This window comes from Pelodiscus sinensis, chromosome 1 (genome assembly GCF_049634645.1).
Source record: "Pelodiscus sinensis isolate JC-2024 chromosome 1, ASM4963464v1, whole genome shotgun sequence".
Lineage (NCBI taxonomy): Eukaryota > Metazoa > Chordata > Testudines > Trionychidae > Pelodiscus > Pelodiscus sinensis.
Window position 1 is genome coordinate 16,468,207 of NC_134711.1, and position 20,044 is coordinate 16,488,250.

At 43.7% G+C, this 20,044-nt stretch overlaps 1 protein-coding gene across 2 annotated transcripts in view; it reads left to right on the forward strand.

The window, feature by feature from the left end:
• The window catches only part of SEMA3D (semaphorin 3D), a 215,505-nt gene that overhangs the window by 39,053 nt on the left and 156,408 nt on the right, over window positions 1-20,044 (forward strand). Inside the window, exon 2 of one of the 2 annotated variants that reach the window (XM_014570492.3) lies at window positions 13,872-13,935. The exons of the other annotated variant lie outside the window; for it this stretch is intronic. The gene's annotated coding sequence lies outside the window, so the exon portion shown is untranslated. The remainder of the gene's footprint in view (window positions 1-13,871; window positions 13,936-20,044) is intronic. 2 annotated transcript variants of the gene reach the window in all.

Here is a 20,044-nt window from a genome sequence, read left to right on the forward strand (position 1 = left end):
AAATTATCTGATGGTCAAATTGGTAACTCATAGGTGGCAACGCCCTACTTAGCATTTGATAGGCCTCAAACACTGTGGGCAACACACATTAAAAAATAAAAACAAAGTAAAACAAACAAACAAACAGAAAAGCCACGGTTAAAAAGTGAGCCATTCAGAAGAGAGCTTAAAAATGTTTAGAGCTTCCTGTGTGGCTACTGGGAGGTCCATGTGCACAGCATCTGTAGGATGGAGCCCTTTGAAGCAGGGTTTAACAATTATGATACAGGAGGCAGAGTAATAACCCACCAGGGGCCCCTTCTATACCACATGAGTCCAGGATTTTAAAGGAAGATGGGTTTAATTAGTCTATCTTGCTAAAGACGCAGGCGTGACTCAATCAGTGATTTCTCAGTTTTTATACTCTCTACACTGATGGACAACGTCCTCTCTATGGTTACATCTACACTGCATGATTATTTTAGAATAAGCTATGCCAGGAGAAATACTCCAAAATAGCTTATTTCAAAATAGCGTGTTTACACTACAGGGAAGCCTGAAAATTAATCTCAGGCAGGCTCCTCTACTGTGCATGCGCTACCTGGATTAAGAGCCCCAGGAAGCACTGGAGAGTAATTACTTTGAATGGCCTGGGGGAGGAGGTATTTCAAAATTGCAGCAGTGGAGAATCCACACTACTGCTATTCCAAAATAGCTAGTTTGGAAGAGGCGTTACGCCTCATGGAATAAAGTTTACAAATGCCGAAATAAGGTGCCCGTTATTTTGAAATTATCTTGAAATAATGGGCTAGCTGTGTAGATGTTCGCATAGTTATTTCAGAATAACAGACATTATTCTGAAATAACGCTGCTGTGTAGACATATCCTACCTGTCCGATTGCTGTTTTGGTCTGTAGCCTTTGAAGTGTTGGCCGTCTTTAATGTTCTGTCACTACTATTATGGTAGCTACCTCCCTTACTTCTATGGAGCTCATCCTCACACAGATGACTCTGCATCCCTTCCCAACTGTCTGAGTTCACTCATTTCACTGGCTCTGCACATGTAGAGGGAATCCCTCCACTGCTTGGTCCCATCCCCCTTTTCTCTCTATTGGCCGTGCTACTAGCCAAGAGGCAGGGGAGAACTGGGACTCCATCAATACAGAGACCTAAGGGTTTAATTTTTGAGTTAAGCAAAATCGAGGAAACACCATTTTCCCCCCAAAAATGTTTATCTTTTTTGAAAGGGCAGATCACATTTCTCACCTTTCTACCTCAACTGCCATGGCACTAAGTAGCCATTATGCAACCCTTTTTCCTTTTACTCATAGACAGCACAGAAGACAAACAAAAGCAAGTGTAGATATGGGGTAACTCTCACTCAGCCTTACTGCCAACGGAGAAGGGAAGCCACATGTATACACACCCTCATTCTAGGCTACCTTTGAGTTGAGATGTTTTTTCGGCAGTGTTCCCTGTAAGCTGTATGCTTGAGTGGACACTCGGGAGAAATTCAGATGCTGCCTAGTTGATTAGAAGACCACCCACAGCTAGATTTTTTTGTTTCTATTGGTGGTGCACATTCACACATGCCTTGGTTCACATAAAATTATGCTTCACATGGATGGAAAAATCCACATGTGGATGGAAAAGATTAGAGGTAATACTGCCTGTTGGTGCCATCCATTTAGACATTTCCTTAATGGTCTGCCTGAATGGAGCTTGATGTCAATGAGCTAAATGGGTGACACACATTCAGTTCTTTATAAAATATTTCCCTGGACTATAATTTTTCCTTGGTTCAGTTGCCACTGCTGCAGCAAGACATTTACCAGTCCCTCCTCTTGACTATAAGGCAAGAGATAGTCCATTAAAATAAGGGACTTTTTTCCCTCCATTTGCATTGTTCTCCTCCCACTATATTCTCTCACTAGTTTTGCTTCTGTCCTCTGGGGGATTCCCAGAGCTGGTGAAGCTGGTGTTCAAACTTCAGGTAGGGTTAACCTTCCCAGCTAGCACATTTTTAAATGCTTTATTGTCTTTGTGCACACCAGGTGTGAAGTGATGTTTAAAAACCTGTTAATTAAAACATATTCAAACACCACTCATTTTTCCAGTGCATCTAAAGCTGACTGCAGACTCAGGAAGTCAACACTGCCCTTGGTTTGCTCACAGTGCAGTCATTTTGAAGGTCACCATCATAACTATAAAGGCTGGGAACATAATTTGTTTTTTTTAAGCTTAGCCACCAGTCCTGAAAATTGCTCCATATTAGCTTATCCTTGCATTCTCATGAAAGCCCCATTGATCTTGGTGCCCTTTTCAGGCTTAGAGGTATTGTCACATGGTACAGCTTGCAGCATCAGTATCTATATTTCTGCAAAAAGGTCTAGGGCCGGTCATGTAAATATATCAAGTGGGCTGGATCTGGAGATGGCTGTCTGGCATCGCTGTTGTAAAGCAAATCTAGTGTGTCCCAGTGCATTGCAGAAAACATTGAAAACCACAATGTATACCCAGCATTCTGTGAATATTTGTACAATGTGTTTTTAATACTGCTTTATTCCAAAGTATTGTGCTGTTATTATTGATTGTTACTGTGAGACATTAAACATTCACCATCAGATTAGTTTTAAGCTCTGAAGTGTCAGAAGACAAAGAGACTATACTGCATTGAATTCAGATGTGGAAAATATATTTTCAAGAGTTCTGGTTAGGAAGAGAATCATAAATAAAATATTCTGAGTGGCCATGTAAAAGTAATTTGAATACTGCTTTACTATTTATAGTGTCCTGAAGATCAAACCAGGACCAAGACCCCATTGTGCTTGGAGCTGTATAAATGTAGAGGGCAGCCCTACTTTTGAGAGTTCACAAGCCAAGAGCTAGTTATGTAAGCACTCTTTTTAAAACAATTGGGTCCTGATTAATGACTACGTCTCATAGGCAGCTACCGAAACAAATAAATAAGTCAGTGCATAGCTATGCATGTGCCAAAGTATTGGCAGGATGAGGACCTGTGCATGGACAAAACATGCCAGGTGGAAAGGGCAGATGGAAGACAAAAATTAAAGTAATAGGAATGTAAGATTGCATATAGTTAGGCAACTGGTATGCTGTGTGTGCTGCTTAATACACTGTACATAACACAATCTGTAACCATTCACCTTTGCTCCACCGACTATTTGTTTTTCCACCTGGAGTCTTTGGTCATATTTAAACTCTTGGGGGCACAGGCTGTCTTGTTACATTTGTGTCCAGCGCCTAGCACAATGGGGCCCTGATATGTGTTTGGGACTTCAAGGCACTGCCCCAATACAAATAATGACCAGTTTAACAATGTAGTTCTTGAGATTCTAGCTCTGTTTTAACAGTAGAGTACATTGGTGTCAGATATCTGGTTTGTACAGTTAACAGTTCTGAATGTCTTAGAGCTGGAAACCTAAGAGCACCAAATAATGCTATGTGTGTGACACTGGTAAGTACAGCACAGATGAGGTAGAAAGTGTGGGGAGAAAGTGTCTTATGTGATGATGACCAGGATTTATCAGGGTTGGTTTGGAGATTTTCCAAAGAGCAAAAAATTCATTAATAAATTGAAGTAATACCTATGAGCAACAGCAGAGTGTTTTCCATGTCTGGGCAGCTATTACAGTACACTGGAGATTCACAGCAGCTTCCTCTCTTTTCACACAACATTGATTGTTCATGTAGCTCGAGTATGGTGAGATTAAATAATACATTTTATCTCTGATACATACCCACACACAAGCACAAAGCAGCAATAGTGCCTAGAGACCCCATCCAATACCAGGGTTGCATTGCACATAGGGGGCACACACAGAATCTGCTCTGAAAAGTTTATATGCTAAATAGACAACAGGCGTAGGTAGAAGCAAGAAAGCATTTTTATCCCCATGTTACAGGTAGGGAACACAGGCACAGAGATTAAGTGTCTTGCCCTCATACAATTCTTTAATTTTTTTAGATGATTGTTGCTTATATTTCAGCAGATGGATATGATTTGGGGAAATGGGGACAGTGTTTTGTATTAACATTGAAGTATTCTTGGCAAATTCATATAATTTTGTGGACAGTCTTAGTTTAACAGCGACATGCTTGTATCACTTTGAACCTAGAGCTTTTGTGGAGCTGGAGCCCTCATGTGTCACTCACATTTCTTTGATTCGTTCCCCCTCCATTTCCCCAGGGAGCGAGCTTATTGGAACTCTCCTGTAGAATTCCAGAAGGCTGAATGGAAAGCAGTAGCTGAAACATTATCCTGCACATAGACTAATTCCAACACTTGCCACTGTTATGAGCCACTGACCTTAGGGGACTCTCTTAACTGTCAGTGCATTAAATTTCCATGCTTCCCAGGAAGGCTACTCAGTCAAATAGCTTTACCATGGTTAGGTTATCTGCAGCATTTCTCTCTTTCTGTCTCTATACTGTGTAAAGAAAAAATGCAGGTATTGCCCATTCTAGCTCAGGTAGTAGCCCTGTTTGCTCCTAAGTGGGAGACTTAGACTTGGGAGTGACTTCTGCACTGCAGCTTGCAGGCACGAACTGTTGGGTTGCAGAGATGATACTCCCAGCCACTCTACTGGAAGTGCTACCGAATACAAATCTTACAGTGCTCTAATGTAAGAACAGCAGTTGATGTTTCTAGCAGATTGTTTACCTCCAGCACACAAAGTGGACTTTAGGTTGCACTAGTCACCACTGAGGATAACTAGCCTCTGGGAGTTGCCTACTGAAATGAAATGTAATACCCTCTGGGGTGCTTTTTTATTTCACATCACAAATTATGTGACTAAAAAAGAATGCTTGAATACAGCCAGAGTCTCTCCCATTGACTTTACCGGGAGCTGGATCATGTCTGTTAGGTTAAAATTAGGATTTCAAACACAAAATGTGCATCCAGGAAACACAATCTTTTATTTTGGCTCTGTACTGTTGCATCTGTGTGATCCTCTTTAGTCCAGCGCCAGCCAGGTCCTGGCAACTGTTTCAGGAAGTGTCTAGATTGGGGATGAGTGTTTGATCTCATCTCACCTGGACTGAGATCGGGAGAGAAAAACTTTTCTGAGACCCCATAACCCTCCTCCTGCCTTTGCTCTGGTTTGTCCTTGTCCCTTGTCCCTTGGTCTGGATGGAGTTAATTAAAAAAACAAAACTAGGGTTTTAGTATGCAAGAAGATACTAGTCTCCTCTCTTTATGTCAGCTGTGCTTGTCTTAACTCTACAGGCAGTCCCCGGGTTACGTACAAGATAGGGACTGTAGGTTTGTTCTTAAGTTGAATTTGTATGTAAGTCAGAACTGGCGTCCAGATTCAGCCGCTGCTGAAACTGACCAGCGGCTGACTACAGGAAGCCCGAGGCAGAGTTGCTCTGCCCTGGGCTTCCTGGAATCAGCCGCTGATCAGTTTCAACAGCGGTTGAATCTGGACGCCTGAGACAGAGCAGCTGGGGCGCTGCCGGATAGGTCCCCACAGTGCCGCACCTCGGCGCTGCAGGGATCAACCTGGCAGCACCCCAGCTGCTCTACCCCAGGTGTCCCTACGTCAGCCGCTGCTGAAACTGATCAGCGGCTGATTCCAGGAAGCCCGGGGCGGAGCAACTCTGCCTCCGGCTTCCTGTAGTCAGCCGCTGGTCAGTTTCAGCAGTGGCTGACTTGGGGACGCCTGGGGCAGAACAGCTGGGGTGCTGCCGGGTTGATCCAGTAGCGCCGAGGAGCGGCGCTGCGGGACCAACCCGGCAGCGCCCCAGCTGCTCAACCCCAGGCGTCGGGCGGCGAGAAAAGCCTGGTCTGCTGGGGTGTGGATGGAGCACACTAGTTGCACCCCCCCCAGCAGACCAGGGAGACGCGGACGGCGGGACCGCCAGGACGTGCCGCGGTCCTGCCCGCATCCTCCGCGGCTTTGCTCCGCGTCTCCCTGGTCTGCTGGGGCCCTCCCCCCCAGCAGACCAGGGAGACGCGGAGCAGCTTTTCTCGCCCCGGGAGAATCCTTGGGGCACTCCACTTAATACCGACCTCCGACCAGACATCGAGCTGTTGATCACCACCCATTGAGTCCGACAATCTAGCCAACTTTCTATCCACCTTACAGTCCATTTATCTAATCCTTACTTCCTTAACTTGCTGGAAAGAATGCTGTGGGAGACCGTATCAAAAACTTTGCTAAAGATAAGGTATATCACATCCACTGATTTCCCCATGTCCACAGAGCCTGTTAACTCATCATGGAAGGCAGTCAGGTTGGTCAGGCATGACTTGCCTTTGCTGAATCCATGTTGACTGTTCCTGGTCTGTTTCCTCTCTTCCAAGTGCTTCAAAATGGATTCCTTGAGGATTCCCCTCCAGGATTTTTCTGGGGACTGAGATGAGTCTGAGCAGTCTGTAGTTCTCTAGATTGTCCTTCTTCCCTTTTTAAAAGATGGGCACTACATTTGCCTTTTCTTGGACCTCCCTCAATCACCACAACTTTTCAAATATAATGGCCAGTGGCTCTGCAATGATGACATCTGCCAACTCCTCAGTATCCTTGGAGGCATTAGATCTGGCCCCATGGATTTGTGTATGTCTAGCTTTTTTAAACAGTTCTTAAACTGTTCTTTCTCCATTAAGGGCTGTCCACCACCTTCCCATACTGTGTTATCTAGTGCAGTAGTCTGGGAGCTGACCTTGTCTGTGAAGACTGAGGCAAAAAAAGCATTGAGTACTTCAGCTTTTTCCACATCATATCTCACTAGGACTACGTCTAGACTGCATCCCTCTGTCGACAGAGGGATGCAAATCAAGCATGTCGTAATTGCTAATGAAGAAGGGATTTAAATATCCCATGTTTCATTAGCATAAACACGGCCTCTGCTTTTTTTCGAAATGGAGGTTTTTTTTTTTTTAAATGGCAGTCTAGACGCGGATCTGTCGAAAATAAACCCTCTTTTCAACAGATCCTGTATTCCTCAAAAAATGAGGTTTACAGGATCTGTCGAAAAAGGGTTTATTTTCAACAGATTGGCGTCTAGACTGCCATTTTTTTCAAAAAAGCTCCGTTTCGAAAAAAAGCGGCGGCCATGTTTATGCTAATGAAGCAGGGATATTTAAATCCCTGCTTCATTAGCAATTTCGACATGCCTAATATACATCTCTCTGTCGACAGAGAGGTGTAGTCTAGACACAGCCTAGGTTACCTCCCTCATCCAGTAAGGGTCCCACACCTTACCTGACCACCTTCTTATTGCTAACATGACTATGGAAACTTTTCTTGTTTCCTTTCACATCCCTTGCTAGCTGCAATTCCAACTGCACTTTTGCCTTCCTGATTGCTCCCCTGCATTCTCGAGCAAGATATTTATACTCCTCCCTAGTCATGTTAGCTTAGCCCTGCTAAAGTCATGCCCCACATCTTGCCATGGATTTTCTGTTTTCCTAATCCCCAATAAGCAGGAAACTAGACAAATTGCCTCAGTTTTGCAATAAGCCCAAGCACTTGTGCAGTAAGGTCCTCAGTGGGATGTGTGTCCTAGTGGTTAGATTCCACTCAACGGGGAGGGTGGTAGTAACAACCACTCCACCAGGGTGCAACCCCAGACCTAGGAGGGTCAGCAGCACAGATCCTTGGGGAGGGTTGTGGAACTTCTGTGTTACCCTTCCTGGGTCACTTCTTACCACTGCTCTCTCTGCTTCCAGTCCCAGAGAAGGAGAAAGAAAATAGAAAAGGGAAACTAACATGTCAGTCATAAACGGGCTCAGTACACAGTACTTAATGTCTTAGGGAGGTGTCCTGGACTCATTTTCTAAGTCTGTACTCCTCCCCAGCCTCCCCCTTCTGAGCTGGGTCACTCCAATTTCAAGCCTGTCTCCATTTGGAGCATGGCATGCAGAGTTGGAGGTGCGGGACTAGCTGGACCCAGAATAGTTTTTTAACTCCTTCCATACCTGTTTGAGATTTATATTCCCCATCACGGCTTGTAACTGGACTTAGGGAGATAGACATCTCAGTTTCTCCAGAGCCAAACAAACCCCTTTATAATAAGGGAAAGAAAAAGATGTTTCATTCCTTTCTCTAAGAGTTGGAACAACAGAATATACCAGAAAGGGCAGAATGAGGCAGACTATAAAAGCTTGCCCTCTTTATAGATCACTCACTGTCACACACACCAAGAAGATGATTTCCCACTGAAGGAGCAAAACCATGAAATTAAAGACAAACATCCGCAGGGTCTGTGGTGCAGGGAGAGAAAAATTAAGTTACAGAAGTTTCAGTCTCATGGTTTGTTAAAATAAAACAAACATAGGGATAGCAAAAAGCCTGTTCCCTGCCATCAAAGATTCCATGAGACCCTTTCCTTCATGAGCCATGGCAAATTACAAACAATAAAGTACTGCCTTCCCAGGGGTTGGCTTAATGAAAGAATTAGATCATCCTCTTTCAGGCATCGTGTCACTTTGGACCTTAAAGCAGTGGGCTAAGGGTAGCTTTGCCATTAAATAAATGGGAGCAGGAATGGGTCATAAGGTTGAGGATGCAGTAAGAGCGGCCAAGCAGTGATACATCCTATAAGAATGTTGTCTTCTCCAGTCTATCACATGGACTCAGATCAAAGATAAAGTAGTAAGAAGAACTCTAGTTTACAAGCACTGTTTGATTAAGGGTCTGCAAAGAAATATTTGTTTTCATTCTGGCACCTGACTGCTTTGTTTTGTTAAAAGATCAACACTTCCTTGAAAATAAATGGAGTACATGGTGGTAAAAAAGCAGCTGGGGTTTCAGCCTCAGATGTGAATCCTGCCCAGATTTGCATGTCCTGTCTTTCTTTTCCAGTTTTCGCTTTCACTTTCATGTGAGCCTGACTCCTCCAGCCTTATGCAGGATGTAGTGTAACTTCTTCACAAGCAGTCCCATTGTTTTTCCATTGCAGCTACTCTGTGAGAGGCAGTGTGCTTCATTAGATAGAACACCAGCCTGCACCTCAGGAGACCTAATTTCTGTTCCTGAGTCTACCACGGGCCTGTGCATATCACTTCATGTGTCTGTTTCTCTCCTGCATTTTGCTTGGGCTGTAAGTTTTGGGGGACTCTTATTACCTGTTTGTGTAATACCACAATAGGGCCCTGATCTCAGTAGCACTCAGTGTGAATAAAGGTATCTAAATCTGGTCCTTATTATTTGTGTGGCACTTGGTGTGTGCCTTTGTTATTATTCCACCACTGGAGAGGAACAAAGGGAATTTATTTAAACAACACGGAATAATACTTTTGAAATAACCTTAAGAATTTAACACCATTACTAGTTATCATTTTATGTTGTAGTCCTATGGCAAGCCTTTAAGATTATAAATATTTCATTTCTTATAAGGATTGAATATTAAAGGGAACATTTAAGAGACAAAAATTCCACATAAAATAGATGCAGAATTGCCTGTTTTCCTTTATTTGACACACACTGCTAGTTGGAGCAAAATAGGCCTGTCAGTGTTAGTTTCCATCCTATTTTGGACTCTGCCCATAAGGAGGTCTCGGAAACAGCCATTTCCTACTCTGCAGTGAGGGGTATATGCTGAACCTTTTTAGTTTAGTGTGTACGTGTTTGTTTTTTGTGGACTTCATCCATTCCCAGCAACGATCCCAGAGTAAATAACTTTGGTAATGAATAGAGCTCTGTGATGAGAAGTGATCAGTAATAACCTCTTCGGGTCTTAAATGGTGCAGACTTGAACTCTGCTGGATGGGCCTTATCTGGCAAGGTCAGAATTGTGACAAAATGTTTATCTGAAAGAGGAATCTGATGCTGATGCTATAATCCACTGACTGACAAGCTGCTGACAGCCTTGCACACTGCTGTTCAAAGTGCTTTCTCATGTAGCAAAAGCATGCCTCTGATCCCTTGTGTGATAGCTTCAGTCAGTCTCTTCTGAAAGCTTTCTCTTACCTGACACTCAGACTCAAATAAGAGGACCCTTGTTAAATAAACTTAACAGCACCTCGAATTTGGGGCCAAAGTTAAAGCAGTTAAATTGATGTGTGTTGTAAGGATTCCATGTTTACTTTATGTTTAAGTTTATGTTAACATTTAAACCATTCAGTATATCTGAGGTTTAGAGAACTAGTTCATGGAGAATGAAAGCATGAAGCTCTTATTTGAAAAGGATGATGAAATAATACCAACAGGAAAGTTTGGTGTTTCACTAGTGTTTTAACAATTTGGGAACATTGTTCACTATGTTACTGAAGCCTCTCTCAAAATGTCTATTCCTATTTCCTTTCTGTTGTCTTAGCTAGTGGGTGCTGCATGCAGCACTCCATAGGGAGAAATTGCCCTGAATAATGACAATAAGGCAGGGTACCTTAGACTGACCACCAGGAAAAATGTCACTGCACCCTGTGAACTGATCTGGGGTCTTCCCAAAACTTAGTGGCTAAGGTTTTTTTTTTTTAAATCAGGAACCTGAAGGCTAGTTCTGTGGTTGTGAGGGTTCTTTGAATAACCTGTGATCTTAGAAAAAAAAATAGTAATAGGCTTTTAGCCCCAAATGGTGTTTTTGCTTTGGTGTTATTTCCAGGGTATCTTTGAAAAGGAAATGGCTAGAAACTTACATTTTAGAAAGAAAAAGAAAAGCTGAGAGTTCTCCCTTAGATTATGGCTACACTATGTGCTTTGCCGGAAGAGGCAATGCAAATGAAGTGCGGATTAGCATTTTCTCGTGCTTCATTTGCATAATTTCTTCTGGGCCGTTTTTGTGCAAAACCAAGCAATGTGGACGTTTCCTTTTTGTGCAAAAATGCCTTTTTGTGCAAGATCATTATGTTTCCCAGGGAGATGCATAAGGATCTTGCGCAAAAAGGGGTTTTTGCGCAAAAAGGAAATGTCCACATTGCTTGGTTTTGCGCAAAAACGGCCCAGAAGAGATTATGCAAATGAAGCACGAGAAAATGCTAATCCGCACTTCATTTGCATTGCCTCTTCTGGCAAAGCGCATAGTGTAGCCTTAGCCTTACAGAGTCTGTGGATGGGGGAGCATAAGAAGTTTCCTGGCCACACCCCTTCTTAAATTTCTGAAGTGGCCCCCTTTTAAAAATTATTGCCCACCCGTGCCTTAGGGTTTATTTATTATTAAAAGGAATTTTGCTTCCATTCACCTGGATTGGATCAAGATAATGAATTATTATTTCTGTCCAGTGTGAAGTACCCAGCCATATTAAGATAACTCTGTATTCCAGGAAAGGGAAGTAATTCTGTATTTCTAATATTTGTGGTCTTAATAAATACAGAAGTGCTTTTAGATTCAGCAAAATGCAGGACTATGTAGCACTTTAAAGACTAACAAGATGGTTTATTAGATGATGAGCTTTCGTGGGCCAGACCCACTTCCTCAGATCAAATAGTGGAAGAAAATAGTCACAACCATATATACCAAAGGATACAATTAAAAAATGAACACATATGAAAAGGACAAATCACATTTCAGAACAGAAGGGAGATGCGGGGGGGGGGGGAGGAAGGAGGGTAAGTCTCTGTGAATTAATGATATTAGAGGTTGGGAAAGTTAGATGTCTGTGAGCTAATGGTATTAGAGGTGATAATTGGGGAAGCTATCCTGGTAATGGGTAAGATAGTTGGGGTCTTTGTTCAATCCGCCCCCCCCCCCCCCCCGGAGAGTATCGAATTTTAACATGAATGACAGTTCAGAGGATTCCCTTTCAAGTGCAGATGTAAAAGGTCTTTGTAGAAGAACACAGGTGTTGAAGTCGTTGAGACAGTGTCCTTTCTGGTTGAAATGGCAAGAAATAGTTTTTTCTTTGTGATCTTGTCTGATATCTGTTTTGTGGGCATTAATCCTTTGGCGAAGTGTCTGAGACGTTTGTCCAATGTACATAGCAGACGGACACTTTCGGCACATGATAGCATAAATTATATTTCTGGATGCGCAGGAATATGTGTTCTTGATCTTATAACTCACTTGGTTAGGTCCAATAATGGTATCAGCAGAATGAATATGTGGACAAAGCTGGCAACGGGGTTTGTTGCAAGGGAAGGTACCAGGGTTGGTATTAGTATGGTATGTCCTGTGGTTGTTGGTAAGAATCATCTTGAGGTTAGGTGGTTGTCTATAGGAGACTATGGGTCTGTCTCCCAGAGCCTCTTGGAGTATGGTATCCTGTTCCAGTATAGGCTGTAGTTTATTGATAATGTGTTGGACAGGTTTAAGTTGGGGGTTGTAGGTGATGACAAGTGGTGCTCTATTGTTGGTTTTCTTCGGTCTGTCTTGAAGTAGATGATTTCTAGGTATTCGTCTGGCTCTTTCAATTTGCTTTTTTATTTCTCCGGGTGGGTAGTTGAGATTTATAAATGCTTGGTAGAGATCCTGAAGCTTCTGGTCTCTGTCAGTGGGATTAGAGCAGATGCGGTTGTATCGAAGGGCTTGGCTATAGACGATAGATCGTATGGTGTGTTCTGGATGGGAGCTTGAAGCATGTAGGTAACTGTATGAGTCAGTGGGTTTTCTGTAGAGAGTGGTGTCTAATTTTCCATTGTTGATTTGTACTGTGGTGTCCAGGAAGTGGACCTCTCGTGTAGAATGGTCCAGGTTGAGGTTGATGGTGGGGTGTAGGTTGTTAAAATCTCTGTGGAATATCTCCAGTGTTTCTTGGCCATGCGTCCAGATCACAAAAATGTCATCGATGTAGCGTAAGTAGAGAAGGGGTGAGAGGGGACGGGAGTTGAGGAAACGTTGTTCTAGGTCAGCCATAAAGATGTTAGCATATTGTGGGGCCATGCGTGTACCCATGGCTGTGCCGCTGATCTGGAGGTATAAGTTGTTCTCAAACTGGAAATAATTGTGGGTGAGAACAAAGTTACATAGGTCTGCTATCAGGTTGGCAGTGGTGTCCTCTGGGATAGTGTTTCTAATTGCTTGTAATTGCTTACGCTACATCGATGACATTTTTATGACACAGAAACTATCCACTGGAGAATGAACAAAGGGAGAAAATCACAATTAATGGGTAGGAATGTATTGCACTGGGGTGGGAAAACAGTGACAAATCTGACTGTACACATTTCTAAAACATAGATCATCCTGGTTCAGACTAAATAATTGGACTCTGTTCCTGCTCTCCTCGGTGTCGGGCCTGATGAAAGGAGCAGCTGCCATGTGGCCTGGCAATTCCAAGGGATCCTAGAGGCCTGGCTGTTGATGCCACTACAGCATCCCTTAAATCGCTGCTGGACCCTGCTTGGCATGCTGGACAGCCCCGGGCAGCATGCTCCATACAGGCAGGGCATGCTCCGAGTGGTGTTGAAGATAGGCTGCCCCCTCTTCCACCTGAGGCCTCATCCCTTCTGAGAGTGCGGAGTCAGGTCCCCCTCCCTTGCCCAGGGGCCTGGTGAGTCTGTTGGCTTGTCTGACTCTTACAGTAGCATACCGAGGAAGTGCATGATATTAGAAAGTTGTGGGGAATTGAGCAATATGTTATCACTATTCACATGTAATACCATTCTGATTGCTTGTGAATTATAACAGTCAGCCTGAAAAAGGATGTACTGCTCACTTGGAATGTCATGTTTGAAATACATAAACACTCGAGTTTTACAGCATTGGCTTATCTGTCTAATTCCAGAGCCATTGGAACACATTTTAGGTCTTTAGTACTGAATCCAATGAGACCTCTGTAGTATGAACTACTAATGTGCCTCTGAAGGGGGCTGATTGACTTCAGTAGGAGCAGAATCAGGTCCTATACCAATCAGGTATGCAGTAGTTAAAACACTGTCTATATCTCACCCACACTGTGAGTAAGACATAATATTATACAATGGCTTAGTAACTCATAGGCCAACCTGGAAGTATTGTATTACACAGGCCTCTTACTTGTATTCCTACAGATGGGGCTTCACCCGGCTGACATTGCCAGTGAGAAAACTCATTGAAGCATGATTGGTCTCTAAGGTATACCATCCTTAAGCAGTGGTAACTGATACTTCTTTCAGCCTTTTTTTAAAAACAAGCATATTTTTCTGCCAATTAATGCACCATCTGATTCACAATGGAGTTTTCAGGTGAAGGTTTTTCTACTTAAAAAACAAGGAATAGTCTAGTAGCACCTTAAAGACTAATAAAACGTGTAGATGGTATCATGAGCTTTCATGGGCACAACTCACTTCTTCAGATGAGTGGAGTATTGAAATTGAAATACTCCATTCATCTGAAGAAGTGGGTTGTGCCCACGAAAGTTCATGATACCATCTACATGTTTTGTTAGTCTGTAAGGTGCTACTAAACTATTCCTTTGTTTTTAAGTTTTTCTAGTTATAGACTAACTCGGCTACCCCTCTGAGGTGTTTATACTGTTACTTTTAACCCTATTGCGTGTATTGTCATTGTGCCATGGGCCAGTATCCCAAAACAAAGCAATGGTTCCTGCCAGAAGGGTTTATAATGGCTATGGGAAATCAATAATAGTGAGTGGGCCACATGAGTGGCCCTCCTTCATCTCAGTGGGCCCCATGACTAGTGTGGGAGGGGTGTGAGCTGCAACCGTGGATCCCCTGCCTATCCCTCTTCCCCACATGCCTCCTGTGTACTGGAGCACTGTAATCTCACACTTCCTGCTCCTCGCTCTGCCTCCCAGCACTTTCAGAGTGTCATAAATTGCCTGATTTGTGCTCTGTCCCTGCCCCTTCCCCTCTCCTCCTCTCAGAGCTTGAACAGCCATCAACAGCTGATTTGCAGCATTTCAACTCTGGGAGGAGGGAACAGAAAGGAAGGATTCATGGTACTCTGAAATTGCTAGGAGGGAGGGGGAAGAGTAGAAAGTGCAGAGCTCCAGTGTGTGAGGTGTGGATGGGGGAGGAGGACAGACAAAGTGGGTTGCAGGTGGCCCACCACTGGTTTATAGTATAAGACAAAAAATAACATATAAATACAGAAAGACTGACATGATGTGACAATCCAGAATGACAGGCAAAGGTCTCAGCATGTGTAGGCGTAATGATAAAGGGGAGTTTTAAGGAGGGACTTGAAAGAGAATACTGTGTTAGTTTTGTGAATATTTATGGGGAGCTCCTGCTATGCAAGGGAGTCTGCATGGGAGAAAGCATGAAGGTGCTTATTTTAAATTTCACTTGTTGGTTAAAAGGATATTTTCATTTAACCTGCCAAGATGACTGCCACCAAAATGGTGTAGATGTCTTATTTTGTAAGTTAATTGAAATCTCCAGTGAAGAAGACATTATAATGCCATTATGTACTTTAGCCCATACATAATGCTTTGCATGTTGCCTTAGTATGTACAAGACATACCAAAGGTTCAGCCTTACAAACCCACAAAATTGAGATCATAGGGACTACTTCTGAGTACATTTTACTGATGTGTGTGACTGGGATCTATGATTATATTGTACACATTATTTAGGATCAGATTCTCTGCCTGTGTAATGGATAACAGTTTCACTGCCTTCAGCTGAGTTGTGGTCATTTACACCGGGAATTAATTTGGCTCTGTAAAACAAAAATGCATTTATGATTTTATTGGTTTATGATGGTGCATACATATCCACGTGTAAATCCCCATCCCATGACTATCTTGTTTTGCAATGATAGTTTTTAATTATGCTACTTTGCTTTTTGGAAATTCCCTGCTCTGGCTTTCCAGGAGAGAAGAGACAATGCGATAGCTATGTTGTCTGTTTTTTCACCTCAGAGGGAGGCAACCAATTAACAGATTTCCTCAAATTACTGCCAACATGAAATCTTTTTAAGAAAATTAAAAAGTTACTTTTTTATTTCAAGGAATTCTGCCAGGTTTTGGAAACAGTGCAGATGCAACTTAATTTTCATTAATGATTTTCAAGGTATTTCTCTTTTATTTATTGCCTGGTTAGTTTTATGCTGAGCTGTTGTCACAATATTACGATATTTGACACAACAGATAAATATGTGGCTGCTGTCCCAAGGCCCTCTTGAAAACATGCTTGTCAGAGTTTGTACGTCCAAATTGGCTCTGTTTTAGCTTACGTATCAACTTAATATGGCTTTTGTTTTTGAGGACAGACTGTGTACATAAGTGCACATAGACTTGTGTTTAGACACCTCTTCCATCTCTAACTAATCTAAACCATCTTTGAAGGAATCATCCACCTTTCTGCCACGTTCTTAAGCTAACTTTCATCGAGTTGCTCCATAGAGTCTGATGATATTTTTCAAAATCCAAACCAGCTGCACTGTTCTGAGTTGTCGGCAGACTGATAAATCAAGATTCTTTTAACTTGGTTAACTGAGTGGAATGTGTCTCTTCTGGAGGAACTGTCAGTTTAACTAGCAAATATACTCAGTCACATCTGGGCCAGTCTGATTATTTCTGCGGGAAGTGTTTTCGAAAAGAAGAGAAGGAATGTGCCTTCTCTTCTTGGTATTTTTTATCTACCTTCAGTTCCAGTCTTTGACATGAATGAAGAGTGTTATCACATCACTACTCAGTCTTCTTAGAGAGTTGTAATCAATATCCAATGAGATGCCCCATGGTTGGTTTAAGGTAAGGAGAAAATTTTGGGGCTCATTGTGATGGAGTTGTTTTGAATAGGGCAAGCTGCCAGCAATAAGCAAGCTCTACTTAAACTCTTACTATTTGGATGGCAATATTTCATCATTCATTTTATAGTGCTGAATCTCCCTTTTTGAAGCAACACTCTCATTTCATAGATTTCTTTAATCTTTCTCAGTCTGGGCTGAATTGTTTGTGACAATATTTGACTAAGGGTGTGTCTAGACTACTGAGTTTTGTCGACAAAAGTGGACTTTTGTCGACAAAACTATACCTGCGTCTACACTACCGCTGAGTTCTGTCGACATAATGTCGACAGAACTCAGCAGTTTTGTCGACGCTGGTAAACCTCATTTTACGAGGCATAACACCTTCTGTCGACAGAGTTCTGTCAACAGAAGGTGTTATTGCCTGTAGGGTTGCGTCTAGACTACAGGGTTTTGTCGACAAAGCAGCTTGCTTTGTCGACAGAACTAAATGTGTCTAGACACTCTATGTCGACAGAAGTTTTGTCGACAGATACTGTCGACAAATCTTCTGTCGACGAAACCCTGTAGTCTAGACGTACCCTAAGAAGGAAGTGATGCTTAACAGACAGGGGAAGCATTTAGGAATGGATGGAGGAGATACCTGCACCAAATATTGAGGGTATATGCCCTCCAAAATAATTCTAAGTCTTCTAATCCAATGCAATCCATCACTGTTCTTTAAGTTTGCAGTAGTGTGGGTATCGATGAAAAATCCAAAATTTGCCAAAATTTCCTTGCTGTGCTACCTAAAATATCAACTTTTTCACATACTCAAGACAAGAAATTACTGTATGGTATCAGTGGGCAAATGTTAACTTTTTTTAATAGTCAAGTTCACTGCAACCATGATTTGCAGTGCCTTTCAATAGCAGGCTGTGTCCCTTTATCTCTAACATAAACCTTATACCTTTCATGCCTTTCTCGCCAGGCCTAATGTGTTTTATCAAAGATATCCTTGAAGTCTTTCTGTCAACTTTAATTAGTATAGAGCCATAGTTGCCTACCTGATAAACAGGAAATACTGCTGAGAGTCAACACACTTATAGAAACATAGGGCTAGAAGCAATAATGAGAAGCCATGAAGTCCAGGCCTCATCCCATCCTCTTTGGTGAGGCAGAAGCAAATACACCTAGACAATCCTTGATAGGCAGGCCCACCAACAGGGGAGAAAAAGAGGATACTTGCTCCAGGGCCTGGTGATTCAGAGAGGCCCAGGTCTGTTTATCTCTAGATATCTTATCTCTGTGCCATGCATTCCAGGTGTTAAGATGGATGGTGGGAGAGGGGCAGCGGAGGAGGCACACACCACAGCCTGGGTAGCTGTGAGGATTGATTGCCCCCACCCTCATCCCTTCCACTTAAGACCCTGCCTTTTCTGGGAATGGGGAGGCTGTTGGCTTCCCTGCTGACAGGTGTTTGTCCAACCTGTTCTTAAAAGGCAGGGATTCCACAGCCTTGCTTGGAACCCTATTACAGTACTAAACTATCCTTATAATACTAGCCAATTAGCCTGTCATAAGACGGGATTTTCAGGTCTCTCCTCCATGTCGGTCTTCTCTTCTGAGCCTCCGGTCTCTCGCTCCGTCTCTCTCTCTCTCTTCCTCCTACGGCCTCCCGCCCTGTCCCCAGCTCTCCTTCGCCTTCTGCATCTCTCTCTGTCTCTCTCTTTCTCTTCTCCTCCCCCTCCTGCCTCTTACTCGGGGGATCGCGGAGCCCAAATGTCCTTTTGGGCTCCGCACTCCCCGTGCTGCATGGGGAGCATGGAGCCCAAACGGTCGCTTGCGCCACTTACTCCCATACGGCGGCCCGGCTGAGCGGCGCAGAAGTTAGCTGAGCACCACGGTGGGAGGCGAAGTGGGGCGGTGACATTCACAGCCAGGGGGCAGGGCCTGGAGCCACTGTCACGCCACACATCACTGCCCCAGCCCCCTTCCCCTCCCGCCATGGCGCTCGGCTGACTTCTGCACTGCTCAGCTGGGACACCACGGGGGAGCAAGCGGCTGTTTGGGCCCCACACTCCCCATGCAACACAGGCTGCCCAGAGGGAACAGCCAGCATTTCAGGCAACAGCGCCACCCAGAGGGAACAGCCAGCATTTCAGGCAACAGCGCCGCCCAGAGGGAACAGCCAGCATTTCAGCAACAGCGCAGCCCAGAGGGAACAGCCAGCATTTCAACGTTATAGACTCTCAGACCCTGGGCTACTATATATATGATGAACGTTTTCATAATATCCAATATAAATCTTCCTGGCTGCAAATTAAGACAATTACTTCTTGTCGTATCTTCAATGGATACAAGAGAACAATTGGTCACCCTCCTTTTTATAATAGTCTTTGACATGAATGAAGAGTGTTATCACATCACTACTCAGTCTTTTTTCCTCAAGTCTAAATATTGAGAGCTTTTATAGCATTTTGTCATAGGTCATATTTTCTTAATCTTTTTATAATATTTATTGCTCTTCTTCACTTTGTCCACTTTTTTCTTAAAGCCCAGAACTTAACATAGTACTACAGGTGAAGCCTCACCAGAGCTGTATAGAATGGGAGAATTACCTTCAGTGTCTGATATATGACATTCCTGTTAATACACAGAATTATACTAGATTTTTACGCAACTATCGTGTCATTGACTCTCATTTAATTTGTCATCCACCTTAGTCCCAGATCATTAAGAACAGTGCTACTGCCCATTTTATAGTTTTATATTTGAATTTTCCCTTTTTGAGCATAATACTTTGCACAATTTTCATCTTGTTGATTTCAGCCCAATTCTTCAATTTTTCAAGATTGTTTTGAATTCTAACCCTATATTCCAAAATGCTAGCAACCCCTACGAGTTCGGTATCAGCCTCAAATTTTATAAGCATATTTTTCACTATAATCTAAGTCGTTAACGATAATATTGAATAGTAATGGATCCAGGATTGACACGTTCAGGGCTTCATTAGATATATCCCCGTCCAGCCCTGTTTCCAGTGTCCGGTTCCCCCTGCCACCCACCAATCTCCCCCGGTCAGCCCCACTTCCCCAACGACCCCCCCCCCAGCTCCGCTGCCACTGTCCAGAACTGCTTCCGGCAGCTGATTCTCCCATCCTCCTCCTCCTGATCTCTCCCGGCCAGCTTCCCCTCCCCCCGTGCAGCCCTGGTTCCGCCGCCTGCCCTCTCCAATCTCCGCCACCAGACAGCCCTGCTACCCCCAACCCTGCTTCTGCCACCCTCCCGCCCGCCCATCTCTGCGGGACAGTGCCGCTGCCCCCAACCCTGCTTCCGCCGCCCGCCCGCCCACTCACATGCCCGGATCTCTACGGGACAGCCCCACTCCCCCAGTCCTGCTTTGGCTGTCCGGATCTCCCAGGAGAGCTGCGTCGCTCCCAGCCCTGCTTTTGCTGCCCACCCACCTGCCTGGATCTCCGCGGGACAGCCCCGCCACTCCCAGCCCTGATTCTCACATGAAAGCTGTTTTATTCTTCTAATCATATGT